The 22,213-nt window shown below is 40.8% G+C and overlaps 1 long non-coding RNA gene across 1 annotated transcript; it reads left to right on the forward strand.

Annotated features, from left to right (window-relative positions):
* The first annotated feature begins 3,276 nt into the window (after positions 1-3,276).
* LOC147375420 (uncharacterized) lies at positions 3,277-6,984 on the forward strand. The gene is made up of 2 exons (XR_015161546.1): positions 3,277-3,633; positions 4,588-6,984. It is a non-coding gene; the product is annotated as an uncharacterized LOC147375420 (long non-coding RNA).
* Positions 6,985-22,213: the final 15,229 nt, after the last annotated feature.

Genomic DNA, 22,213 nt, shown 5'->3' on the forward strand with positions numbered 1-22,213 from the left:
AGAAATATCAATAACCTCAGATATTCAGATGACACCACCCTTATGGCAGAAAGTGAAGAACTAAAGAGCCTCTTAATGAAAATGAAAGAGGAGAGTGAAAAAGTTGGCTTAAAGCTCAACATTCAGAAAACTAAGATCATGGCACCTGGTCCCATCACTTCATGGCAAATAGATGGGGAAACAGTGGAACCAGTGCCAGACTTTATTTTTCTGGGCTCCAAAATCACTGCAGATGGTGATTGCAACAATGAAATTAACAGACACCTACTCCTTGGAAGGAAAGTTATGACCAACCTAGATAGCATATTGAAAAGCAGAGACATTACTTTGCCAATAAAGGTCCCTCTAGTCAAGGCTATGGTTTTTCCAGTGGTCATGTATGGATGTGAGAGTTGGATTATAAAGAAGGCTGAGCACCGAAGAATTGATGCTTTTGAACTGTGGTGTTGGAGAAGACTCTTGAGAGTCCCTTGGACTGCAAGGAGATCCAATCAGTCCATCCTAAAGGAGATCAGTCCTGAATATTCATTGGAAGGAACTGATGCTGAAGCTGATACTCCAATACTTTGGCCACCTGATGCGAAGAGCTGCCTCGTTTGAAAAGACCCTGATGCTGAGAAAGATTGAGGGCAGGAGGAGAAGCGGACGACAGAGAATGAGATAGTTGGATGGCATCACCGACTCAATGGACATGGGTTTGCGTGGACTCTGGGAGTTGGTGATAGACAGGGAGGCCTGGTGTGCAGCCGTTCATGGGGTCGCAAAGAGTCAGACACGACTGAGCAACTGAACTGCACTGAACTGAGGTTAATAGGAGAGCTTCATTCCCCTACAAAAAACACTAAGAGTAATGAAAGAATGTAGAAAACAGATCACAATGAAAGCGAGGTTAGATATGGATTTCTTGGAAGTGGTATATTTTGGTTTCATGTTACATTGGCATTGTAAATGTATTAAAAAAAACAGGCATTTTACATAAGAATAAATAGATCATCACATATTTGAATCTCAATTCATAAATACTTCAAAGTTGGTATTTATTAAAATGCTAATTTTTCATTGGTTTTGAAAACTAAATTAAAATTAGCAAATTATATTAGTGGATAGTGACTGCAGCGAGAAAGCTATTTTTACCTTTGATGAAAACGCTCCCACGTATGATGGGCCATGCTTGGATTTCATAGGGCTCTAAGAAAGCAATGGCATCATCAACTAATTAGTTAATATATGTCTGCTGCTGCTGCTGCTGCTAAGTCGCTTCAGTCGTGTCCAACTCTGTGCGACCCCATAGACGGCAGCCCACCAGGCCCCGCCGTCCCTGGGATTCTCCAGGCAAGAACACTGGAGTGGGTTGCCATTTCCTCCTCCAATGCATGAAAGTGAAAAGTGAAAGTGAAGTCTCGCAGTCATGTCCGAGTCTTCTCGACCCCAGGGACTGCAGCCTACCAGGCTCCTCCGTCCATGGGATTTTCCAGGCAAGAGTACTGGAGTGGGGTGCCATTGCCTTCTCCGAATATATGTCTACAATATACCTAAGTTTTCAGGAAATTAGATATGGCTCTTGCCCTTCTAGAGATGTACAATAAACAATAAAAATACATAAACAGTATTGTGATGCACTATGAAGGAAAAGAAACAAGGTAATAAAGTAACACATATGGGTGATGGTGGAGGGGGAACATGTGGGGTAGAAAATGTGACAATCTGATCGGGATGTGTGCTCCTGGGCACCTTCCTTACTCTGCTATCCCAAGGGTGACAGGAAGCCTTGCTTTGTTTAGGTCCTGCTTGCCAATCAGTACAGGTGACTAATATTAAGCTACTCCATTAATCATGCCTGACTCACCTGAGCATTTGCACAGGGGGAGAGATTCATTCACATTCTCCCAACCACCTCAGGAGGTGTTATTGTCTTTATCTTACATGGTGGGGGAGGGGATTGCAAAATTACACACTGATTCTAATGTGCGAAGAAATATAGTTCATTTTCTCCTTAACTTTGATGAGTTGAACTATGAGTGACTCTCCATCTCCTGGGGAGTTGGGTGGGGATGGGAGGACTATTCTAATGCAGTCTGCTGCACATACATTCTGATGCAATAAGTTAGTAGTCCTTTGCAGTTAGTTAGCTTTCTTTGGGTGAAACTGACTCAGTCACTCATATTTGGCCCTTTTCTCCCGCTCCCATCTAGTGGAGAAAGACCAACGGCAGCAGACCGAGACCTGGACACTCTGAGACCATTGTCACCCTCTTCTGTGGAGGGACCATTTAGAGCTGCTCCCTGGACTGGCCACTGCTATTACTTCTGGCAACTACCCCTGTGTCTGGGCAGTGCCCTTCTTTGCTACCAGTGGTGACAGCTAAGTAACTCAAGGTCTCTATGTCTTTCCCCACCTCCTCCCATTCCCCCTGTCAGCTCCTGAAGGTCCTGGGGCACTTGTTCATACCTTTGTCTCTGACACTTCAGGTTCTGCCAAGGCCTCACCTCCGGTCCCTGCCATGCTCTTCATCCTGGCCCTGGCTTTTCTTACTCATTACAGCAGGTCCTACAGCAAGCTTGGGTGCATGCTAAGTTGTTTTAGTCATGTCTGACTCTTTGCGGTCCTATGGACCATAGCCCGCCAGGCTCCTCTGTCCATGGGATTCTCCAGGCAAGAATAGTGGAGTGGGTTGCCATGCCCTCCTCCAGGACATCTTTCCAACCCAGGGATGGAACCTGTGTCCCTTATATCTACCAGCATTGGCAGATGGGTCCTTTACCACTAGCACCAGCTGGGAAGCCCCTAAGGCAAGCTTGCTGCCTCTGAAATCAATCACCTTCCAAGCCTGCCAGGGTCATGTGGGAAATTTGGGTCACCTGTTCATAGCACACAGGGGAGATGGATGGCTTGGAAAAAACTAGTTCTGGTTATCCCTCTGTCTCCCTATTCTATCCCAATGAGTTCGAATTTGTAGCTCCTTTCAGAGTCCTAAATATAAGGCCAAGGGCAGTGCCTTGGCCTGCCTACATACTAGGCAGCTAACACCTAATGTTCTCTCTATGTTGGGCTGAGGTTCAGAGAGAGGTAGGGCACAATCTGCCTGCCTTTCTTATTTCTCTCTTTTTCCCAGAATCTTTCTAGTTGGAAGGCATGGGCCTCAGGGCTCTCATTTCCTACACATGTGTTCTTCTACTTCAAGGCCTGGTTGCCTCAGGTGGGGCCAGGAATATTTCTATAGCTTATCACAGAAGAAACTGCGATCTAAGACTTTCAGGATTTGTTCTTTATGTGATAAAGGAATTTTAAAAATCTTCTCTGCAGTTGCCAACCTAATCTCCATTCCCTTGTCCTTCCTTACTCTAGATCCTCTGTTTTATCCAGGGTCCCAGGGTGCCCAGTTAAAAGTGCTCTCCTCCACAGACCCAAAGGTTGCTATGCTAGTCCTGGTCATGTGACTCGGTCCTCCCCAATAAGCTACAAGTGGAAAGCTCTGGGCAGGGTTTTCCTTGTTAAAAGAGAACAGGCTTTGACTGGTGTTTGTTTTGGGTTTCTGTCCTTTTTCTTTTCCCCTTCTTCCTGCCAGGAATGTAGGCATGACGCCCAGCCATGCAGTAGCCAACTTGCAAGCACTAAAGATGGTGACAGAGAAAGGTAGGAGTCTGGGTCTGTATCAGGCACAGTTCCATAGAGAAGCAGAACTAGTTTGGGGGGTTGGGGACGGTGACAGAGAGAGAGCTAGATTGCAAAGGACTGATTTATGTAATGGTAGGGACTGTCTAGGCTAGGCAAGTCTAAAACCTGTAAGGCAGCTTGTCAGGAAAGGTGAGCTAAAACTCTGGGGTCCAGGAAAAAGCTGCAATCCATAGTGAAATTCTTTCTTTCTTCGGGAAAGCCTCAGTTCTGCTTTGAAGATCTGCTCTGAATGGACCGAATCAGGGCCACCTAGATTGTCTAAGATAATCTTCCTTGCCTAGAGAAAACTGATTGTAGATTTTAATTGCATCTAGGAAATGCCTTCCCAACACTAATTGGAGACTATAGTCTATAGTAGTCTAGCCAAGTTCACACATAAAACCAACCATCATGGGGTCCTAAAGAACATTGTGTTGCCACCACACTAGTTCTGAATTACCTGCCTCTGGATTTGTTGTTATGTAAGAAAACACACACACACCCACACACACAAACGGACCAAACAAAACTCTATGGATAAAGTCTTACTAGCCAGATTTCTGTGACATGAAACCAAATGCAAATCCTAACTGCTGTATTCTTCCTCCAAAAAACTCCCCTTAAACTTTTAACTTGCTATGGACTCAGATGCCTAACATTAAGTCAAAATTGAGCAATAGCTCTGTTGTTTTATAAAGGTACTGGGCTTCTCCCCAAAGCCCTGAATTTCATTGTTTCAAAGAGTGAGAAGGCCTGCAAGCAATAAGATTTGTAAGATATGAAAGTGCACCTAAAAATGTTTGACAAAAAAAGTGGTCTGTTATAATACACAAGTAGAAATCAAGTAATTTGATCAAGGTTGGAACTCAGAATTGCCTGAGTTCTATTTTAGCCTAAGATAGGCTAAAACCTATCACCTTTCTACTCCACCAGGATCAGAGGAAAACGCTCTGCTTAGCTGTCTACGGGAAAGAGAACCACCAACAAACCTACAAGTTCTATTTCTTTAGAACGCTATAGTCATAAAAATGATCATGATAAAATTACTGCCAGTAATATTTAGCTCAATCAGATTCACTGTATATTAATTTGCTCTCACCATCACTATTAAAATTGACATTTCAGTCTTCATATCTATTCAGAATGACAGTAGGCTAATCTATGGCTGTGTGGGAAAAAAAGAAAGAAAATCAAAGCTGATCACTTCTCAGCGCAAGCTGTCCAAAACCACAAACACGCACTTGCAGGAAGTGGGATGGGGTCGGGGTGAGCAGGTCAGCCGGTGCTTTAGTGTCTCTGCTTGTTCTTGTCCAGTGAGCATACCAAGATGGGACTATTAATTTGTATGTGTCAACTTGATTTTGAAAATGTTGGTGTTGATCTGTGAAGACAGCAACATACCGTCCTTGTACTCCCTCCAGAAACCCCTGATAATAAAGAATCCTTGTATTTCCACAGAGTTTTAAGGAATCTTCTCTCTCTTTGCTGACTCAGTTCCACAAACAACCTCAGAGGTAGACAGGGTAGAGATTTTGAGTTTCATTTCATACATGAGGAAGCAGCTTCAGAGACTTGAAATGACTCACTTGAGTTCACATGGCGAGCAAACCACACCACCCTCCACGATCCCTGGGAAAGAAAGAGAGGAAAACACAGCCTCTTAAAGTATTTGAAAAATCTTTTGCAAATTGAATCGAACTTGAGCCAGAATGTCTTGCTAATGACAAGAGACCAAGGAATGCGGAGGATCAAGGCCCTTTGCTCCCCCTTTTAATCAAGGACTAAGATTTGCACAATCTGCCCAGACTAATGCACTTCCCACTACCTCAAATGTTAATTTCTTATGAGATCATTGAGAGACAGTTTCAGGGAGGCTGGGCATGTCTGCCTGGTTGTTATCCTTTAAATGCTATTAAATCCATGTCTGAATTGTTCTAAGGCCATGTACATTTTCAGACCCTCTTACTTAGGCCAACAGGGGTGTGGCAAGTACAAACTTGTCACTAATGAGGTCCCCTGTGGTTGGCCACGAATGGTGGGAAGAAGAAAACGTCATCCTTTTCCATAGGCTAAAATTAAACTAGACCTAACCCAAAGATCAGAGAAGACAATAGCACCCCACTCCAGCACTCTTGCCTGGAGAATCCCAGGGACGGGGGAGCCTGGTAGGCTGCCGTCTATGGGGTCGCACAGAGTCGGACACGACTGAAGCGACTTAGCAGCAGCAGCAGCAACCCAAAGATATGCAGAAGTGTATCTGACCATTTTATTTCCCGCTTATCATGTCCTAGGTTGTATGTGTGCGTGTGTGTGTGTGTGTGTGTGTGTATGTGAGTCACTCAGTCACATCCGACTCTTTGCCACCCCGTGGACTGTAGCCCACCAGGCTCCTCTGTCCATGGAATTCACCAGGCAAGAATACTGAGTAAGTTTCCATTCCTTTCTCCAGGGAATCTTCCCAACCCAGGGATCAAACCTTGGTCTCCCACATTGCAGGTGGAGTCTTTACCATCTGAGCCACCAGGGAAGCCCTACATAGTAGATAATAATTATTAAAATTTGCATGGCACTGTATGACTTTTAGAGACTCAGTTTCAATTGAGCATGCCCCCTGTACTTAACACTACAGAAGAGTGGGCAAAACGCCTAAGCTGACCCTCTGGTCCAAGCCTTGGACACATCCATACCCTCACCTGATATAAAGAATAAGCTCGTCCCCACCTCAGTGAGCAAGCAAGCAAGTGAACATGTTATTTTTTTCTCACCCTCTCTTACTGCAGCAGGTGCCCCAATAAACCCTTGCCTGAAAAAGAAAATACACTTTTCATGTAACAGAAACCTCACCTCATGAATGGGATCAGGGAAGAGCTCTCTCTGCCTCAGTAACTTTTGAGTTTTACCCTAAAGCTAAAATCTATCTCATTTCTACTCCACCAAGATGCAATGGCACCCCACTCCAGTACTCTTGCCTGGAAAATCCATGGACAAAGGAGCCTGGTAGGCTGCAGTCCATGGGGTCGCTAAGAGTCGGGAATGACTGAGCGACTTCACTTTCACTTTTCACTTTCATGCCTTGGAGAAGGAAATGGCAACCCACTCCAGTGTTCTTGCCTGGAGAATCCCAGGGACGGGGAAGCCTGGTGGGCTGCCATCTCTGGGGTCGCACAGAGTCGGACACGACTGAAGTGACTTAGCAGCAGCAGCAGCAGCAGCAGCAAGATAGAAAAGTCTCCACTTGGCTGCCCAAGGGAGAAGAATCAATAGCACTTTCAAGTGGATTTGTTTAGAATCTATATTCATAAAAATAATTACTATAAAAACTGCCAGTAATATTTACCTAAATTAGATTTATTCACTATTCATTTCTCTCCCATCTCTACTGAAACTGAAATCTCAACCCATATGTCTTATTCAAAATGACAAATGTAAGCTAATCTATGGCTATTTGAAAAACAAAATAAAGTAAAACGTGAAATAAAAGTACAAAAAAGTGTGTTTTAGGGGAGTATGAACGAGGTGACAAGGGTTCAGGATGACAAAGATGATGCCAAAGAGAGGTTAACCCAATTTTGAGGATATAATAGGTATGGTAGGTGCTTTTAGAATATATACATAAATATATGTATGTGTGAATATATTCATGAATAAATATATGTATGTTTGTATACGAATATATATACATATTAGACATCATCTTGAATTCACTTGAACATATATATATATAATTATATTCATATAATAATATGTAAATTCAAATATATATTGATTTGAATTCATTTATGGCACTCTCATCTATTTCATTTTATCTACTTATCCATAACCCTTTGTTCCTAATGCCTACCACAGTGCTTGGGGCCACTGTATTTCATAAATATTTGCTATAGAAATTAAACCCTTATTTTCTGCTTCATGAGGTCTCCTTCTATTGCCTCTTCCATAATGAATACAGATGTCAGCACATAGTAAGTAGCTTGATAAGAACTTGATCAACTGAACTGAACTGACCCCTTCAAACTTTGTTTCCTGAGTTCAAAGGGCCTCACTGTCAACACCACTTAGACAACCCAGGAGCTTACCTTCCCACTGCCAAGAGGAGGAGGTAACACTATGCAGAAAAGTCCCCACTCTGACAAGTCTGTGGTGGTAGGGGGTGGTCTGGTTTCATGGTCAGAGACCTAGCAATCAGCTAGAGAAAGGGAAATGGTTGCCATTGGAAACCTTGAGGCCCTGTAGCTGTCAGAGGGAGTGAAAGGCTGGAAGCTAATCAGGCATAATGAGCTTACAGTACCATAGATCATGTCAGCTAGCATTCTTATTAATTTCCTGCCCAACGGCCATGCACAGAGGACCGATTCATCCATCAGTCCTTCCCCAGCCTGGGACGCTAAATCACTTGTCAAATCAGGAATGTGGTGATGAAAATTCAGGAGTGACATAGTGGCAGAAAAATCATCCATCATCCTGCTACACCTCACCTTTGGAGAGCATCTTACCCACACTGCCTTCTGAATGGGAGGGACCAGGCACTGAGAATGTAAAACTGTCAAGGACCAGAAAGAACGTCTAGTCCGAAGATGACAATAAGATTCATTAACTGTAGAAGATGTTGGACTAGATCAAGGTTGGCACAAATATGGCACAGGTGCCGCCAATTCCCCCTTTCTGTGTCCTTGGAAGAATTGCAAATCAATTACTCCATTCCATCCTGGGAACAACTATAAAATCCTTCTCACTATAGCATACTGTAAACCTAATACCACTACAGAGGCAGGGTAGAAGGGATGAATACTCCTTATTGGGGATGAACAACCAAAGGAAAAGTTTGATGAGTCTCATCTGGCTCCATTTGTAAATTCCTAATTAAAATAGCTGCTACCTTTTTAATACACATGTTCTGGTTTGGGTAGTCTTCCTGTCCATCTCTAACAGTTTTTTTTTTTTTTTTCTCTTCTTCTCAGATCTAGGGAAAATCCATTGAGTTAGGGTGAGCCAGGAAAGAGTGTTTGACATAGGAGGTCAGCTTTGGGGCATGAATTACCCTGAGAGGGGGAACCTTTGGGAACCAAATGATTCTTTCAGAGTCCAAGAGCTGAAAGTTTAACTGAGGGATCGTGCAAAGAATCTATACAAATAAATGCCAGGACCATGAATATAATCAAGGTACAGTTCAGGGGGAACAATTCAGTGTGTGGCTTGTGGATGGAAAATATATATCCCAGTGTCCCTTTTTGTTGTAGTAAGACAAACCTGAGATCTGAAGGGTACAATATGTCGCCCAAAGATGCCACATACCAGGAGGCAATATATGAGTGGAATTCTGAATCTTAAGGAGGGATTTTCCAATAAAGAGGCAGCAGAGACCAGGAAGGTTCATCTCAGACAAAATGGAACACCAAGTAAAGATTCAGATTCTCCAAGAGAATTTCAAAGTTATTTCATGGAGCTTACCTCATTTGGAGCCCAGAATACCTTTGCATCACAGGTCTTATGAGCTCTGTTTCAGAGTAAAGGCTACAAAGACCTAATAAAGTTAATAACTCACCCAGAGTCACATATCTAGCTGCACAGATAGGAAACGAACCCAAGTCCCTTGATCAAGAGCCCAGACTCTTTCCACTAATTCACCACCTCCAGTGGAAGGGTTGATAACACCTCTTTATTTTATTTTTGAGAAGAGAGGTTCTTAATGAATGAAGAACCAACAGGAAAACCAGAACCATATCAAATTAACGGTAAAGAAGTAGTAAGGATATGAGATCAGAGTTGGCAGGCAGCCCCTGTGATGGGGGGGAACGTTTATGTTAAGTTCCTACATGTCAACAATTTAATCCGCGTTGATTTGGCCTTGCTATTGCAAGACCCACAGTAGCGTGCTATGAACATTAATAGATGATTTCCTTTTAGCTAGTTGGAGCTAGTGCCCCAGAAGAGGATTGAGGCAGATTGGTAGAAATTTAAGCACTGTTTTTCTTTCTTCCATTCATTCAAGCTCTGAACAAGGATGAACTGAATTTCCCCCTTTCACCAGTCACTGCACTAAACACTGAAGATATAGAGATGAATCAGATACTCTCCCTATACTCGAGCTCACAATTTAATATGGAAATAGAAACCAAGAAGTACCCAACAAGAACCATGTGTAAGGAAGGGGACATTCATAATACAAGGGCACACAAAGAACTGAGACGCTCACTGGGCCCTGTAGACTGGACCAGGCTTCTGAAAACAATGAGTTTTGAAACAAATATGGAAAATGACTAGAGGTGACCAATGGTACAACATGAGCAGCAAAATAAATATAGCAAATATTGTAATTCGCTGAATTAAAAAAGAATACATGCATGAGTCTATATGAATCTAAGCAAATGGTGAAGAAGGGAAAGATACTCCTTACAGTAGAAAGCCAACTAATAAAAACAGACAAAATATTGGATTTAGAAAATCACCACTTGGCAGTCATGACGATAATTGATTCAGGCAAGAATTATCATGAGTGCTAAAACTAGTGGGTGACAGTTTGAGGAGTAACAGGATATCAACATAATTTCAAAGTATCTCTCCAAAACTACTTAATTATAAAGAAGAAAATAGGATCTTTACAGTAGAGAAAATTGGCAGACACCACATGCCTCCTGACATAAAGCACTGAGAAGACTGTAACATCATTCTGTGATATTTTTGCCAAAAATGCATAATCTGAATCTAATCCTATGGGAACATAGATAACCAAATTGAAGAACATTCCACACAATAACTGACCTGCACATTTAAAAAATGTCAGTGCTATGAAAGAAATAGGGAGACTGAACAAAATTGCTCCAGATTAACTAAGACCAAAGAGACATAACAATTGAGTATAATGAGTAAGCCGTAATTTTCTTTTGTTATAAAGGATATTGTTGGGACACTGGAAACTTTTGAAAAAGGTTCATAGATTAGATAATAGTTTGAGGCTTCCCTGGTTGCTCAATTGGTATAGAATCTGCCTGAAATACAGAAGATGTGGGTTCAATCCCTGGGTCAGGAAGACCCCCTGGAGAAGGAAATGGCTACCCACTCCAGCATTCTTGCCTGGGAAATCCCATGGACAGAGGAGCCTGATGGGCTACAGTCCATGGGTTTGCAAAAGTCAGACGCAACTAACCACCACCACCATACTCTCAATGCTAACTTTCTGAGTTTGCTAATTGTAGTGTGGTTACAAAAGAGAGTAACTTTGTTTTTAGGAAAAACACATTGAAGCACTTAGGGATAAAGAAATATGTCTACAACTTATTCTCAAATGTTTCAAAAAACACAGAGAGAAAGAGAAAAGAATTTCTAAAATTTTAATAAGATATTGACATTTAGAAAATCTAGGGGAAATGTATAAAGAATGTTATGGAATGAATGTTTGTATTTCTTCCGAAATTCATATATTGAAATCTTCCCCTCTAATGTGATGGCATTATCAACTCGATGCACATGAGTTTGGGTGAACTCTGGGAGTTGGTGATGGACAGGGAGGCCTGGCATGCTGCGATTCATGGGGTCACAAAGAGTCGGACACAACTGAGTGACTGAACTGAACTGAATGTGATGGTATTAGGAAGTAGGGTCTTTGGGAGGTAACTGGGATTAATAAATGGAATCAAGAGGGTAGAACCCTCATGAATGGTATTAGGGCCCTTATAAAAGTCATGAGATAGCTCACTTGTTCTCCTTCAGCTATGTGAGGACACAGGGAGAAGTGGGCAGTCTGCTACCCAGAAGAGAGCCCTCACCAGAACCCAGCCATGCTGGCAATGATTATTTAGTTACCTCTCTTCTATATCCTATTTCCCCAGGGAAAATTGAGGTGTTAGAACCTAAAATGGAAAAGAATCTGAAAAAGAATATATATATATATATGGCTCCCCTGGTGGCTCAGATGGTAAAGAATCTGCCTACCATGCAGGAAACCCAAGTGAAATCCCTGAGTCATGAATTATCTAATTGCGGTGATTGCAGGCAAAAGGAGAAGACAGCAGAGGATGAGATGGTTAGATAGATCACCAACTCAATGTATATGAATCTGAGCAAACTCTGGGAGATAGTGAAGGACAGGGAAGCATGGTGTGCTGCAGTCGCAGGGAGTTGGACACAACTTAGTGACTGAACAACCACTATATGTATATATATATGTGTATGTATGTATAATTGAATCCTTTTGCTCTATACCTGAGACATCATAAATCAACTCTCCTTCACTTAAAAATTTTAATTAAAATAAAAAATGAAAACCTAACAGAAATTATATTTTTAAGTGGAATAAACTATCTATTGTGATCATTGCTACTGAAATTATCACATTGCTTTGATTTTGGCAGGAATACTATCAGTTGAATATGATCACACTACTTTGTTTATTCTTGTTAGAGGCTGTAGATGGAAGTGGTTATTAAAGTGAGAAATCCACCTGATTATGATCTAATTTACTGAATCAGTTGGGACAGGCCAGATTACACTATGACAATAAACATCTTCAAAATGTCAGTATTGGACTTCCCTGGTTTTAAGGAGTAAGAACCTGCCTACCAATGCAAAGGACATGGGTTCGATCCCTGGTCAGGGAAGATTCCACATGCTGCGGGGCAACTGAGTCCCCATGCCACAACTACTGAGCCTGAGCTCTAGGGTCTGCAAACTGAAACTATAGAAGCCAGTGCTCCTGGAACCTGTGCTCCTCAACAAGAGAAGCCACTGCAATGAGAAGCCCTCACACCAGAATGAAGAGTAGCCTCTGCTCACAGCAACTAGAGAAAGCCCACACACAGCAACAAAGACCCAGTGCAGCTAAGAATAAATAAGTAGATAAATAAAAGTCTCAGTGCTTTAGAACAATAAAAGTGTGCCTCTGCCTCGGCTGCACATCTGTTGAGTCAGCTAAGACTCCACGCCACTGTCCTCCCTCCAGGACTCAGGCAGACCAGATAGCCCCCATCGAGAATATCGTCTTCTTCCTGTGGACAGAAACGGAAGGTTTGAGGATCTTGTCCTGGAGACTACATGTTTAGCCTTTCTCTCACAGCTCACTGGCCAGAACATGTCTAGTGGCCTAGTGCAGTCATGAGGGGACTTGGCAGAGCCATCCTACCGTATGCCTGGGAGAGGAGAGCATTTGAAATACTTGGTAAAAAGCACAAATGACTACCAAGCTTAAGGAAGTTTTAGAGACACTAATCATGTAAGCAAATATCTACAGAACTCTGGTTTTGTGCCAGGCATTGTATTAGGCACCAAAGATAAGACATGTCCTTAGTTTTTTCTTTTTAATAGAAAATTAAAGGGTGCTTGAAATCATTTATTATATCAAATGATGTCTTTAGTGATACGAAGTTTTAAATATCCAGCTCTAGACCAGCTTCTTTTGCAGAGGGGTAAATTGAAGCCCAGAGATGTGCCCAAGATGACCCAGCTGGAAGACTGGTTTCCAAACCCCAACACTCCATTAAAACAAGTGGGAGAAGGAAGGTTTACAAACATCTCTATGTTTAGAAATCTCTCTTGAAAGTTGCATAAGTGGGCCAGGGTGTTCTGTTTATCCAGAATGACCAAGGAATGTAGACAAGGCAGCCACTTTGAGGGGTATGACAGAGGCCAGGAAGGCCATGAACCGTAAATAGAGCCATGAAAGCTGGGATCAGCTGCTCTGCCCTGGCACCAGGCCACATGCCAGGCTCTTGACAGAGTCACCTATGTTCATACTTAGTCCTGTGGGATGGATGATTCCCCAGTCTGCAGGGGTAGAGACTTCTCATGAAACAGCCTCAGTTATGTGGTTAAAAAAATAAGCAGCTCATTCAAAGTGTCTGAAAACAAGACTGACATAAATCAACTTATACGATGCTTTCTTTGCCCCCATTAAACATCTATGGACTAGAGCAATGGACTGGACATCTCCCCAGAGGCAGTAAGGGGTGGGCAAAAGCTTTGGACTTCATCAGATTTGCCTTGAATCTCAGCTCTCTCACTCACTTGCTGTGCAATTTATATTACCTTTCTCTATTTCACATCCCTCATCTGTTAAACAGGGATCATAATACCTGGCATTATGGCTTCCAAGAAAGGGCTTCCAAGAAAAATTATATGGGAGAAATTATGCAATGCACCTGCCACTTGCCAAGTATTAGTTTTGGTATTCAGTGAGCCCAAAAGGAAAGTTAGTTTCTATTACCCTTCACTTTGGTAGCTCAGATTCACTTGTGATCCTATTTTTCTGGACCCCAAATTTGATTTGTTTATGTACCTAATATTGTATTAGGCCAGGCTGCAGTAACAAACAGACAAAATTTCAGTGGCTTAACACAATCAAAATGTATTTCTTGTTCACTTAACAGTCCTTAGTGTGTGTTGGCAGGGCCACTCTCCTCCATACTGATGGAAGCTTGGAATATTTACTTTGTGGCTTCCAAGATTACCCTAGGTGTCGACATCTCAGTGGGCTGGAAGACAGAGGAGCATGGAGAAGCAAACGTGGGAGGCTGATGTGGGCCAGGCCTGAAGGCAGAGCCATCACTGTGCTCACAGACCCTTGGAGGGAACTCAGACACGTGGTCACACTTCATATAAGGGAGACTGGGAAACCTCAACTAACTGCATACGAAAAGGGGATTTTTGAGGGCAGTTTTTAGTATGGACTGTTTATCAGTTAAGAGCAAACAGTGTTTCCCTTACAGCTTTTATCTCCAACTAGGCACATAGAGAAAGATGAGATAAGAGTTGCCTTGGGAGAGTCTACAGAAGCAAAAGTAGATTTGACCTGAGCCTTGAATTTTAAAAGAACATTCTAAACTATGGTTCTTATTATCCTTTAAACAATATTTGTTTAATTTTATTAGGTATCACATGCTGGGGATACAGAAAAAGAGATGTGATGTGAGCTGGAAGGATCAGAAGATGATAGGTTAGCTAGAAAAGCATGAAGAAATTCAACTATTTTATTAAATCATGATTAATCATACTTGTCTAACAAATGAAATCACACTTGTCTAACAAATTTTCCATAAGCAAACACAGTTATGTGCAAAATTATTGCCTATGTTTTTTTTTCAACTTTGACATTTAGAATTGCCTAAAAGATCACATCTAGGATTTCTAGTCTAAGTTAATTTTTTTTTCTTTAAGGGCTTCCCTGGTAGCTCAGATGGTAAAGAATCTGCCTGCAATGTGGGAGACCTGGGTTAGATCTCTGGGTTGGGAAGGTCCTCTGGAGAAGGAAATTTTTTTCTTACTCTTGAAAGGAGCACTTCATCGGTTCATTTCAGTCACTCAGTCCTGTCCGAATTTTGTGACCCCGTGGACTACAGCACGACAGGCTTCCCTGTCCATTACCAACTCCTGGAACTTGCTCAAACTCATGTCATATGAATCAGTGATGCCATTTAACCATCTCATCCTCTGCCATCCCCTTCTCCTTCTGCTTTCAATCTTTCTCAGCATCAGGGACTTTTCCAATGAGTCAGTTCTTTGCATCAGGTGGCCAAAGGATTGGAGTTTCAGCTTTAGCATCAGTCCTTCCAATGAATATTCAGTACTGATTTCCTTTAGGACTGATTGCTTGGATCTCCTTGCAGTCCAAGGGACTCTCAAGAGTCTTCTCCAATACCACAGTTCAAAAGCATCAATTCTTCAGCGCTCAGCTTTCTTTATAGTCCAACTCTCACATCCATACATGACTACTGGAAAAACCATAACTTTGACTAGACAGAACTTTGCTGGCAAAGTAATGTCTCTGCTTTTTAATATGCTGTCTAGGTTGGTAATAGCTTGTCTTCCAAGGAGCAAGCATCTTTAATTTCATGGCTGCAGTTACCACTTGCAGTGATCTTGGAGCCCAAGAAAATGAAGTCTGTCACTGTTTCCATTGTTTCCCCATCTATTTGCCATGAAGTGATGGGACCATATTTCATGATCTTAGTTTTTTTAATGTTGAATTTTAGGCCAACTTTTTCACTCTTCTGTTTTACTTTCACCAAGAGGCTCTTTAGTTCTTCTTTACTTTCTGCCATAAGGGTGGTAAAATCTGTGTGTCTGAGATTATTGATATTTCTCCCATCATTCTTAATCCTAGCTTGTGCTTCATCCAGCCTGGCATTAAACATGATGTACTCTGCATATAAGTTAAATAAGCAGGGTGACAATATACAGCCTTGTCATACTCCTTTCCCAATTTGGAACCAGTCTGTTGTTACATGTCCAGTTCTAACTGTTGCTTCTTGACCTGCATACAGATTTTTCAGGAGGCAAGTAAGATGGTCTGTTATTCCTGTCTCTTTAAGAATTTCTGAGTTTGTTGTGATCCACACAGTCAAAGACACACACTGTGATAGAAAGAATGCCTGAAGAATTATGGACAGAGGTTCTTGAAATTGAACAGGAAGCAGTGATCAAGAACATCCCCAAGAAAAAGAAATGCAAAAAGGCAAAATGGTTGTCTGAGGAGGCCTTACATATAGCTGAGAAAAGAAGAGAAGTGAAAGGCAAAGGAGAATAGGAAATATATACCCATTTGAATGCAGAGTTCATAAGAATAGCAAGAAGAGATAAGAAAGCCTTCCTCAGGGATCAGTGCAAAGAAACAGAAGAAACAATAGAATAGGAAAGACTAGAGATCTCTTCAAGAGAATTAGATACCAAAGGAACATCTCTTGCAAAGATAGGCACAATAAAGGACAGAAATGGTATGGATCTAACAGAAGCAGAAGATACTAAGAAGAGGTGGCAAGAATACACAGAAGAACTATACAAAAAAGATCTTCATGACCCTGATAACCATGATGATGTGATCACTCACCTAGAGCCAGACATCCTGGAGTATGAAAACAAGTGGAACTTAGGAAGCATCACTACAAACAAAGCTAGTGGAGGTGATGGAATTCCAGTGGAGCTATTTCAAATCCTAAAATATGATGCTGTTAAAGTGCTGAACTCAATATGTCAGCACATTTTGAAAACTCAGCAGTGGCCACAGGACTGGAAAAGCTCAGTTTTCATTCCAGTCCCAAAGAAAAGCAACGCCAAAGAATGTTCAAACTACCACACAATTGCATGCATCTTAAATGCTAGCTAAGTAATGCTCAAAATTCTCCAAGCCAGGCTTCAACAGTATGTGAACCATGAACTCCCAGATGTTCAAGCTGGATTTAGAAAAGGCAGAGGAACCAGATCAAATTGCCAACATCCTCTGAATCATCAAAAAAGCAAGAGAGTTCCAGAAAAACATCTAATTTTGCTTTATTGACTATGCCAAAGACTTCAATTGTGTGAATCACAACAAGCTGTGGAAAATTCTTAAAGAGATGGGAATACCAGTTTACCTTACCTCCCTCCTGTGAAATTTGTCTTCAGGTCAAGAAGCAATGATTAGAACCAGAAAGGGAACAGCAGACTGGTTCCAAATAGGAAAAGGAGTAGGTTAAGCCTGTATATTGTCACCCTGCTTATTCAACTTATATGTAGAGTGTGTCATGTGAAATGCAGGGCTGGAATCAAGATTGCTGGGAAAAATATAAATAACCTCAGATATGTTAATGACACCACCTTTCTGGCAGAAAGCAAAGAAGAACTAAAGAGCCTCTTGATGAAAGTGAAAGAGGAGAGTGAAAAAGTTGGCTTAAAGCTCAACATTCAGAATTCTAAGATCATGGCATCCGGTCCCACCACTTCATGGCAAATAGATGGGGAAACAATGGAAACAGTGATACTTTCTTTCCGAACAGGCTGATTCGAAGGTAGGTACCTCAGAAAAAGTGTTGAGAAAGTGTTGAATTGAAAAAGTGTTGAGAAAGTGTTCAATTTACGGGACAGATAGGCCCCCACCCAGGGTGCCGCGGACCCCCCTGTAGGACAGACAGGGCGAGTACTGGTGGGAAGTGTTAAAGGGTTTGAGAGAAAACCCGGTTTTTATTGAAAGTGTCAAAGGGGTTTGAGAGAAAACCCGGTTTCTAGAGTTAAAAGGCCAAAGAAAAGCCTGATCTTCTAAAAGCTAAAAGCTTTATCTTCTATTATACTTAATTTTCTGACATGGGTAACACTGAAACTAAGAATGGCAACTCTTTATACAAGTAATCTTGAAACTGTTAAAGAGGTTACTGTTAATTTAGATACTTGGGTGAAGGTAAAAAACAACTAAAAATTTATCCTATAAATATGATTAAAAATGTTCTGGACCCTCATCATGAGGCTGTGGGATAGCCTATGGGAGAGGCTATAGCGGTGGATGGTAGTGGGTCTCCACCTTCTGCGCAGATCATATTTTCTGCCATTGACGAAGAAAAGGAGGGAGACTGTGCTCTACCTCCGGAGGAAGGAGAGGGCTTACAGGACGCTGCGGCCGGGCGCCCTGGAGAGCCCCCTCCCCCTCTACACAAACCTTTAAAAATTTATCCAACAATTTCTGATTTAAGGCGACTACTCCACCTCCGCTTGCACCTCCCAGGGCCTAAAAATTCCCCAGTTTACATCCAAAGTCTCCCAGAGCATTGCATAAGGCTGAAAAAGATAAAAAAGATTTCTTTTAAACAAAGGAGCTTTAAAAAAAAAATACACAATATACAGAGCCTGCTCCTTGCAGAAAACCCCCTCAGGGGGGCCTCACCCAAGCAAAAAAAAAAAAAAAAAAGAAAAAGAAAAAAGAAAAAAAAAAGTAAAAAAAAAAAGAAAATAGAGAAAGATCTAAAGATAGAGAAAAAGCTAAAGAGTGAAAAGGAGGAACAGAGAAGGAAGGAATCAGGGAATGCAGCAAGATTGAGAAAGGAAGAAAGGAAGTTAGAAAAAGAGATACAGAGAGAAAGAGAGGGAGGAGGGAAGAAGAAGAGAGAAAGAGGGTAAAGGGAAAGAAACGAAGGAAAGAGAAGGGTAGCGAAAAATGAAGGGGGAGAAAAAAGTGAGAAAAGCAGGAAGAGAGGAAGAGAGAGACTGTAAGAGACGCTGTGACCAGGTGCCCTGGCGAGCTCCCCCTCCCCCCCACCCCCTCTGCGCAAACCTTAAAAAAAAAAAAACTTAACGACCACTTTCTGATTTAAGGCCATTGCTGCCGCCTCCGTTTGCGCCTTCCAGGGCCCAAGAGTTCCCCACTTTGCCCCCAAAGTTTCTCAAAGTGTTGCCTAAGCCTGAGGAAGATAAAAAGTTCTTTGAACAGTGGAGATTTTAAAACAGACTGCGTGCACAATATGCAGTGCTCCTTCACCCAGGCTAAGAAAAAAGCGGACGGTAAAGGGATATAGCAACAATATTAACCCCTGATATGCCGGTTGCTCCGATTCCAAGGGGAGTGGCTGGCCCCCCTTCTTGAGGGCATTATAGGACTTGTGCTAGGGTGTAGCTCGCTTTCTTTTCAAGAAATTTCGGTGGTATATGGTGTGGTAGATTCTGATTATATTGGAGAAATTATAGTTTTGATCTCGCCGCTTACCAAAACTGTGCAAATTAATAAAGGTCAAAGAATAACACAGTTTTTGCTTTTACCTTATCAGGCAGGAAAAAACTTGACTTCTCAAGCTAAGAGCCACAGAGCGTTTAGATCTAGTGATCCAGCCTTTTGGGTGCAGGAAATTACAGCTCCAAGGCCTTTAAAAGATCTTTTAATTCAAGAAAATAAAATGTCAGGGCTATTAGACACAGGAACAGACGTCTCTTAACATTGCTGGGAAAGACTGACCCAGCTCCTGGCCAACACATACTACTAAAAATGAGTTGAGATCAGAGAAACTGGTATGCGGGGTGGGAATGCTGTAGAGAAAAAGGTGAGGGAGAGTTTAAAACCTTGAAGAGTCGTGAGTTCCCCATTGCTGGAAGTATTCAAGCAAAGATTAGATGGTTGCTTGTCATCTAAAAGGCTATAGACCAGATTTAGTTTACAAAACGATAACTGGAGAAGCTTATAAACATGTTGTGCAACACCTCTTTACTTGCTTCTCATATTTAGGTCTGCCAAAAGTTTTAAAAACTGGTAATGCCCCTTTGAGGCTGCGGAGAGATTGTTTACTAACTTTAAATGATTTCCAAAAATTATTAGGGGACATTAATTGGATATGCCCACATTTAAAACTGACTACTGCAGATTTAAAGCCTTTGTTTAATTGCTTAAAAAGTGACCCTAATTCCAGTTCTAAGTTGACTAGTGAGACAGAGTTGGCTCTTATTAAAGTAGATGAGACTTTAAATGATCAGTTAATTAGGATTAATACTACCAAAAGATGAGATTAAATTATTCTTGCCATAAAACATACACCTACAGGGTGATTGTGACAAAAAGGCCCATTGGTTCCATCTACCAGTGACCCCAAGAAAAATAGTTTTATCTTATCCTAGCTCAGTGGCACAATTAATTATAAAAGGAGGAAAAAAGAAGTGTGGAACTTTTTAGAAAAAAAAAAAAAAAAAGTAGCAAATATAGTAATTCCATTCAATAAGGATCAACTGCAAGTCTTTTACAAAATAGTGATGATTGGCAAGTTGCCCTGATAGATTTCAGGGGTCAAATTTTGTTTCATTTGCCCTCAAGCCCCCACAGTCGTTAAAAGTTCAAAAATGTTAGATTGGCAGTTTGAGGATACCTGTGGAACTTTCCAACCGTATGTAGTTCCTACGCTCCCCTTTACCCTATGGGGGAGGGACGTGCTGTCTCAAATAGGAGATACTCAGAGAAGGGTTTTCTCAATTTCTTAGTTATCAACAGGTGGTACAATTAACAATACTTTATATATTGTTATAAATACGTAATATAAATATATTTGCCTAACTACAGTTTGCCTAATTAGGTATGAGTATAAATAAAACATAATAAAGGTATACCTAATTCTATTTATAGATCTATACTTACTTAATTTGTATATAAATCAATATATGTATTATATATATACTGTATAAATGTATATTGCAGTAATATAATGTGTGTGGCTGATATTAATTGGTATGGATTGATGTGCTGTGATGATATATGTTCTGTATGCTGTATAATTATATATGTGTGACATGTATTATTGCAGTACATTGGTTTGTGTTGGTTGGTACTGGCTGTGTGCGTGTTGTATTGCTGTAATATATATGAATTAATATATTAATTATAAGATTAATTCAAGTATATTGATTTATATATATTGTATGTCAATAAGTTTATACTTGTTGCCATATATAAATACATTTTACATTTAGGTATATCTGTATACCAAAATGAGATAAGGAGGTTATACATTTATTATTTAAATTTATAGAGACCTAAACTAAACATTAGACCTAAATTAACATATCTCTAAATTTATGTTGTTAAAATGTAAATTTTAAAAAATTTTAAAAATTAAATTGACAACTGCTTGATAATTCCTTTGCATAAAACCCCCATAGGTGTAATTGGGGTGGCCAGACAAAAAATTGGTTTTATAGCAAAACAGCCCCCTAGAGTGGGTCCATCTTCCCGCTCAAACTAAAACTGTAGTGGCTTCTTATCCGGGATTGATAGCTACTTTGATATTAAAGGAAAAAAGCGGAACATTGAATTATTTGGTAAAGAGCCATCAGAAATTGTAATTCCATATAATAAGGAACAACTTGATGCTCTTCTAATGTTTGAAAATTGGCAGATTGTTATAAGAAACTATTTTGGTCAAAATTTTTGCATCATTTACCTTCACATGTTTTGCTGAATTTTATATCCAGACATCCAGTTATTTTTTCTGTCAGATGTAAACAATCTCCTATTCCAAATGCTCAAATAGTTTTTACTGATGGGTCAACAAACGGTAAAGCCTCCATAGTTACTAAAAATCACCAAAAGGTTTTAGAAACACAGGAAACTTCAGCTCAAAGCGCTGAAATAACAGCAGTCATAGAGGCTTTTGCTATGTTTGCAGATGAGGAATTTAACCTTTATTCTGATTCTCAGTATATTGTCAGGTTGTTTCCACACATTGAAACTGCGGTTTTGTCTGAAAATAAAACTACCATATTTCATTTGTTAACTAAATTACAGCAACAAATTTGGAAAACAAATAAAATATTTTTCATTGGACACATTTGGGCTCATTCCAGATTGCCCGGCCCTTAAAATGCCTTTAATGATTTGGCTAACTTGTTAACCAGAAATACAGTGGCTACTGTGATTGAGGAGGCCAGAGCCTCTCACTCACTTCATCATCAATACGCTACTGCTTTAAGATATCAATTCCAAATTCCCAGCGAGACTGCTCGAGAAATTGTGTGTTCTTGCTTATATTGCCCCACTGTTTATAATAGTCTACCTATGGGAGTTAATCCTCGCGGTCTCAAACCTAACGTACTCTGGCAAATGGATGTAACTCATGTCTCTTCATTTGGAAAACTGTCCTTTGTTCTTTAACTGTAGACACCTTTTCTCATTTTATTATTACAACTGCTCGTACCGGAAAAGCAATTAAAGATGTAATACAACATCTCTTTACTTGTTTTTCATATTTGAGCCTGCTAAAAGCTCTGAAAACTGACAATGCTCCTGCGTCTAAGTCTTTTCAGGAATTTTGTATAAAGTTTCAAATTAAACATAATACAGGCATCCCTTATAATC

Source organism: Bos grunniens, chromosome 3, assembly GCF_055505025.1.
Source record: "Bos grunniens cultivar Pamir isolate PY7600 chromosome 3, Bosgru_T2T1.0, whole genome shotgun sequence".
Classification (NCBI taxonomy): Eukaryota; Metazoa; Chordata; class Mammalia; order Artiodactyla; family Bovidae; genus Bos; species Bos grunniens.